The sequence below is a fragment of the Thamnophis elegans genome, chromosome 2 (assembly GCF_009769535.1).
Source record: "Thamnophis elegans isolate rThaEle1 chromosome 2, rThaEle1.pri, whole genome shotgun sequence".
NCBI classification, from domain to species: Eukaryota; Metazoa; Chordata; class Lepidosauria; order Squamata; family Colubridae; genus Thamnophis; species Thamnophis elegans.
In genome coordinates this window covers 1702902-1710278 of record NC_045542.1, presented here as the reverse complement: position 1 = coordinate 1710278, position 7377 = coordinate 1702902, and positions in this window count along the sequence as shown.

Here is a 7377-nt window from a genome sequence, read left to right as displayed (position 1 = left end):
ATTCAAAAAGACATATTGTGCCAGCCAGCCAGCCAGCCAGTCAGGGAGGGAGGGAGGGTTTGTGTGTGTGTGTGTGTGTGTGTGTGTGTGTGTGTGTGTAATGCCATCTTATTCTTCTTCCATGAAGTCTGATAAGCAAGTACTGTACAGTAGGGAGGCTGAACTGAAATGTGTTGTACCTTTTACTATGTGAAAACCGGAATTTAAAAGAATCATTATGATTCATGATTGAATAGAATAGGATAGGAATTCTTTATTGGCCAAGTGTGATTGGAGACACAAGGAATTTGTCTTTGGTGCAGAATGCTCTCAGTGCACATAAGGAGAATAAAAATGCATTCATCAAGGATAAAAAGATACAACACTTAGTGACAGTCAAGGTTACTAATAAGCTGTCAAATTGTACTAGGAAACAAAAAACAATATAAATTGAAAGTCACAAGCAACATGTTTATAGTCATAAGTGGGGCGAGATAGATACTAGGAAGGAAGAGAAGAATAATAGTAATACGTTCTTGGTAAATTATTGACAGTGTTCTGGGAATTAGATGTCAAGCAGAGTGATGGCATTCGAGGAAAAACTTTCCCTGTGTCTAGTTGTTCTGGGGTGCAATGCCCTATAGCGTCATTTTGAGGGTAGAAGTTGAAACAATTTATGTCCAGGATGCGAGGGGTCTGTAGATATTTTCACAGCCCTCTTTTCGACTCAGGTTCTCAATGGAAGGCAGGTTGGTAGCAATTATATTTTCTGCAGTTCTTATTCTCTGTTGAAGTCTGTATCTGCCTAGTTTGGTTGCAGAGCCAAACCAGACAGTTATGGAGGTGCAGAGGACAGACTCAATCATTCCTCTGTAGAACAGAATCAGCCGCTCTTTGGGAAGTTTGAGCTTCCTGAGTTGGCGCAGAAAGAACATTCTTTGTTGTGCTTTTTCTGATGACGTTTTTGATGTTAGGTGTCCATTTTATGTGCAGTATATTGTATATAACCACAGTAAGACTTTGTGCGCTTAACTATCATTTGTATAAGTCATGGTCACGTGGATTCACAGTAAGCCATTAATCATTATTTACAAAGCATGATGGCCGTGTTCATACAATATGCCAAATACAAGCCAAGGAAAGTATGATGTGTGCACTCATAAACCACTCTTTATGGCTTACATTGTTGGGCAAAGCTAGTCAACTGTTCTTTATTCAGTAAAGTTTGCGTAAACAGTTAGAATTCTTAGGAGAGGGTAAGGAGTGTAAATAGCAAATATAGTATTGTGGGAAGTTATCACCCAGCCCTCTCCCAGAAAAATGAAATATTCTAGGAAATATTGAAAAGGCAGAATATTTTTTCTGGATATGAAAAGAAAGAAACATGCTTTAAAAGACAGAATAGCTGCCCGTAGCTTCCTGCCCATCCCCACTTTGTCAATGGGCCATTAAGAAGGCCAAGCTAGTCCACTTTACATAATAAAGACTTCTCCACTTCAGCTACAGGGGGATGGGATTAAAAGCATGATAATATTGGCCCTTTACTCAACTGACCACATGGCATCTGAGAACTCATACCTGGATTCAAAACAGCCTAGAGAATAGCCCCCTGCATGGCCCCATGGGAGTCTGACAACCAATCAGAATACATTTCTTACACAGGAACAGGAAACAGAGAGGTGGGACTGAACAGGTTATAAAAAGGCTAGCAAGCCCCTCCCTCAGCCCTTCTCTTCTTCTCCACCAACATTGAAGCATGTGATCACCTTTTCTGTTCGGGGATCAAGCCATGTGGTCCTGTCCACCATTAAAACCATCTTTCCAAGCAGCCTCCATGTCTCCAGTGTCTTTTTCCCCACTTGGAGCTGAACCCAGAAGGACATTTCTTTCATCAGTATGCTATTACTTGATACACCCCTAAATTTAAACTTTGCACAATGTGTGAACCCATGTAGTCTAAGGAGCCTCTGAAAAGTAGCTTTGACTCCTTCCCTCAATAATCTTGTAACTAGTCTTCAAAATAAGTCCCACAGTACTGTCATATGTCTACCTCCCAAAGACCTATCAGATCCCACCGATTAGGCCTCCTCCGAATCCCATCTGCCGGCCAGTGTCGACTGGCAACTCCTCGGGGGAGGGCCTTCTCTGTGGCTGCTCCGGCCCTCTGGAACGATCTCCCCGTTGAGATCCGGACCCTCACCACCCTTCCGGCTTTCCGCAAAGCCACTAAGACCTGGCTGTTCCGGCAGGCTTGGGGCAGTTAAATCTTTCAGCCCCAGCCGAGGTTACGACTGTTGTGTGTTTTTAAACTGTTTGTCTTTTTATTTTTATTTTGTACCCCCCCTTCCCCTTTCTGATTGTTAGCCGCCCTGAGTCTCTCTCGGGAATAGGGCGGCATACAAACTGAATAAAATCTAAGTCTAAATATATTTACCCATGTAGTATGGCAGTATTTTACTTTTATCCTTCTCATTTATTCCACTATCTTCTCTTATTGGTATCATCGTTAGGATTATTATCACTTTTTGTTTTTGTACGTATACTTTGTGGACCAGAGGCAAATTTCTTGTGTGTCTAATCACACAACCAATCAAGTATTCTATTCCACTGTATATGCCGTTGAAAGTTTTTGAAGAACTAGAAGAGCACATTCTTAAAGTTATCCAGAACTTGTGCCGTTTCAATTTCATAATGGGTCTGCATCTGGCAGCAATCCAGATAATTTATTTCTTCTGGGGTTTTCTGAAACTGAGTCTCAACCATTTCCTCAGAAGCCTTCTTCCCAAAGGCAAGGTTGCCAGATTGAACGTGCTGGAAATGATTTGATCCATCTCCAAGGGAAGACATACACAACTTCCTCCACATTGTTCCCTCCTTCAAAGAAGCACTGACAATTTTCTTAATCCAGCCACTGACTCCCTGCCTGGTTGCCTGCGAAAGCCAGGTAAGGCACGGATCCAAATTTCAGGCAGACAGACATTCTACAGAGAGCGCCACCCAGTTCCTTTGGCTAAACAAGCACTGAAAAATCCTGGCATCAGCGCAAGAGGCAGTCTTCTGCACACCTGGCACCCAGTCCTGGACAGATGCAAGAAAGACATACCGTATTTGCATGTCCCCCTCAATTCATCTTAACAACGACTGGTTAACACTTCTTGAATAACAATTACCTCCCAAAGACCCATTAGATCACACAGATTAGGCCTCCTCCGGGTTCCGTCTACCAGCCAATGCCATCTGGCTACCACCCGGGGGAGGGCCTTCTCTGTGGCAGCTCTGGCCCTTTGGAACGAACTCCCCGCAGAGATCCGGACCCTCACCTCTCTCCAGGCCTTCCGAAAAGCCGTTAAAACCTGGCTGTGTCGGCAGGCCTGGGGTCGATGAGTTCCCTTCCCCTCTCGAATCGTGTGGCTGTTGGTTGTTTTTAAATGCCCTGTACTTTTGTAGTTTTTGTGTTTTTCCCTTCCCCTCCTTGGGTTTGTGCGCCGCCCTGAGTCCCGCTGGGAATAGGGCGGCATATAAATAAAATGAAACTTAAACTCAAACTCAAACACTGCCACGTGATGCAGCATGTTAAGCTTTCCCTTAGCCAAGCGCGCAAGAAATTCATGACAATGAATTCCAGATCAGATGAACAGATATAATTACTCAGTGAAGGCCAGAGTTTGCCACCAGATGACATATTTACAAATTGCTGGAAGAAGAAAAGCACTTTAATTAAAATGACACAATTTGAAATGCTTATATGGAAAAAAAAACCACTTAATCGATATACAAAGAGATTGTGAATTCTAGTCCCGCTTTAAGCATGAAAGACTCCTGATAACCTTGGGCCAGTCACTCTCTCTCTCTCAGTTCAACCCAAAGACAGGATTGATGTCGTGGGGAAAATAAGAGGAGGAAAGAGTATTAAGTATTAATAAAGGGATAGAATCAAGATCACATGAAGTGTTATAATGCCTTGGTAAGACCTTTTGTGGAACATTGCATCCAGTTTTGGTCACAATGATATCATGCAATGGTATCAAACTGGATACAATGGATGCATTGTTCAAACAAAAAATGTTAAGACTCAAGAGTGTTGACAAGAGCAACGGAGATGATTAGAGGACTGGAGGCTGAAACATAAAGAGGACAGCAATTGGGCATGTATGATTTAGTGAAAAGCAGGATTGGGGTGACATGAAAGCAGTGCTCCAATATTTGAGGGGCTGCCACAAAAAGGGTGTCAACCTATTCTTGAAGGCACCTGAAGGCACACACACATACCCTGCCCATGCGCGACCAGCTGGCCGGCAGGAGGCACACGTGTGCGTGCGCAGTGGAGCTGAACCCGGGTGACTGCTCACGGGCCCACAGAGAGGACACTACACGCCACTTGTGGCACGTGGGCCATAGGTTCGCCGTCACGGGCCTAGACATTGGATTTTGGCCTCTGGAGGAACATCTCCTCCCATCCAAGCTGCTCCAGTGGATGGTAATACTTTTTATTTCCTCTTCTCAAAGCCTCCAAAGCACATCAGCAGGTTGCGTATCAGCTGCCAGAGGTGACCCACAATGGAAGTATTGGCTGAAACAGAAGGGAGCCCAGTAATTTTAATCAGCCAGTGCCTCCCTCGTGACACACTAACAAGTCATACAGGGGATTTGGGAAGCCTGCAATCCAATGTCACCACCATGCAGACCAATCACTGCAGCAGATAACACAGGGGCACGGGGTCTACTTTTGCTGACATCCTAGCTATACGTCCACCGTTCATACCTTATCCATCAGCTCACTCAACTTTTTATCAGTGCCATGCTTAGCATTCCTCCCGCCAGACCCAATTGTGTCGTCCAGGCAGAGCACTGCCAGACTGGTGCGGGAGCAAAAGTATCTGGCCTAGCACTTACTCAGTAGGGCGCAGCAATTCCTCAGCATATGCTCTCCACCAGCAATAGCAATATAGCAGTTAGACTTATATACCGCTTCATAGGGCTTTCAGCCCTCTCTAAGCGGTTTACAGAGTCAGCATATCGCCCCCACAGTCTGGGTCCTCATTTCACCCACCTCGGAAGGATGGAAGGCCGAGTCAACCCTGAGCCGGTGAGATTTGAACCGCAGATAGCAGTCAGCTGAAGTGGCCTACAGTACTGTACCCTAACCACTGCGCCACCTCGGCTCTTTTTAGCAAAAAGACCTCACTGAATATTTGACCTGAAATCCCTTCACAAACAAGTAGGTGAGCAGCATGTCCTTGGCATAATGTGCTTTCTATAGCACCCAGCCTGCTACCTCCGTGGCTGCCAGTCCCTGCCAGCCAGATGGGCAGAACACGAAGGGCAGTGAAGCAATTGCCGTTCCGGCCCTATGGAATGAACTACCCCCAGAGATCCGGACCCTTCCCACTCTCATGGCCTTCCGAAAAGCTCTTAAAACCTGGCTATTCCAGCAGGCCTGGGGCTGTTGACCTCTTGACCGAGGTCCAGCCCCGCTTAGACTGGGTGCATGATGTGGTTTTTTTTAATTTGTTGTGTCCTATCTGTTTTAACTCTTTTTAATATTTCTTATTTCTGTAAGCTGCCCGGAGTCCTTCGGGATTGGGAGGCCTATAAATTTAATAAATAGAAATAGAATAGGAATAGAATTGTGAAAGACATTTACCAATCAGCCTTGATAGGAATACACAATTGGTTATGCATCTCACAAGTAATCAGATAAACAAATGACTTCCATACTGAGATGCTACATGCCACCTCATGGACTGGTGGACCACATCTTAAACTAGCTATCTTGACATGGCAGAAGAGTACAAACTGCAAGAGAAAAGAACAATAAACCAATTGTGAAACAGATAATGGCTGTTTCCCTAAGGCTGTGATCTTGCACAATGCCTTTTGAGCCAGATGTTGTGATCTAATCGAGGGAGGAAGAGAACAGCAGACAAAAGTCGATGGTCAGGATCAAAGAAGCAGCTGGAACGTCATTGGAAGAGTTGGTTACAGAGCTAAAAGCAGGTCGTGATGGCAATAGCTTGTCCCTCTGGTCACCAAGTTCTTTAGCCAGTGTTAGAGAACATAGAACAGTGTTTCTCAACCTTGGCAACTTGAAGATGTCCGGACTTCAACTCCCAGAAATCCCCAGCCAGCATTCGCTGGCTGGGGAATTCTGGGAGTTGAAGTCCGGACATCTTCAAGTTGCCAAGGTTGAGAAACACTGACGTAGAATCATAGGACCTTGGAGGTATTCCAGTCCGACCCTCTGCTCAAGGTAGAAAACCTTATACCATCCCAACCAAATGATTATCCAGTCCATTCTTGAAAACTTCCAGTGATGGAGCAGCCACAACTCCAGGAGGCAAGTATTAAAATGTTCTGACTGCCAGAAAATGTCTTACTTCTAGGTTGGATTTCTCTTTAACAAGCTTCCGCCCGTTACTTCTTGTCCTGCCCTTTTGATACTTGGGAGAATAAGTCAATCCCCTCTTCTTGTGACAGCCCTTCAAGTACTGGTTTACCCACAACCGGTTTTATTGGCCAGAAAGGCTTATCCTGACTTTTTTTTTTAAAGTTTTTATTTTACACACATCAACACATCAACAAGAACGCATCAACAAGAACAAACACATGACTTAAGACAACATAGGAACAATAAGTTCCATCATGTATCATACAGCAGTTCCGTATCGGTTTCTTTGCAGTTAGTGATTTCCCTTTCTATAATTAGCTATTTATAACCAAATGTTGTTTATCTATAATGTGCTATATATACATCCAATTCCAGGTAAACATTCACATGGTTATTCTTTTTCTTTGCCAATCTTATACTATTGTTATTCCCTTTAAGAGATTATCGAGTACAGTTTGGGTTGTATTATTTACCATCCCAAGCATCTATTGTGACATCACCTTATTTTCTCTCTCTTTTCTTTTCTCCCTCCCTTCCTTCTCTACTTCCTTCCCCTTCTTTCTTCCCTTACCCCTCTCCTACTCTTCCCTTCTCTCTTCCCCTTCCTGCCCTCTCTCCTTCTCTTTCTCTCCCTTCCACCCTCTTCTCCTTCCCCTTCTTTCTTCCCTTACCTCTCTCCTACTCTTACCTTCTCTCTTCCCTTTCCTGCCCTCTCTCTCCTTCTCTTTCTCTCCCTTCCACCCTCCTCTCCTTCTCTCCCTTCCACCCTCCTCTCCTTCCCCTTCTTTCTTCCCTTACCTCTCTCCTACTCTTACCTTCTCTCTTCCCCTTCCTACTCTCTCTCCTTCTTTTTTTCCCCTCCTGCTTATCCTGCCTTTCCATTTATTTGATGGACTCCCCCCACTCCCTCCAAAGTTTTATCTGAAATTGAGCAAAGAACGAACAATGAGATGATGACACATTTGCAGCATGAGTTCTGTGCAAACGAAGGTGGTGCAACCGACAGCGTT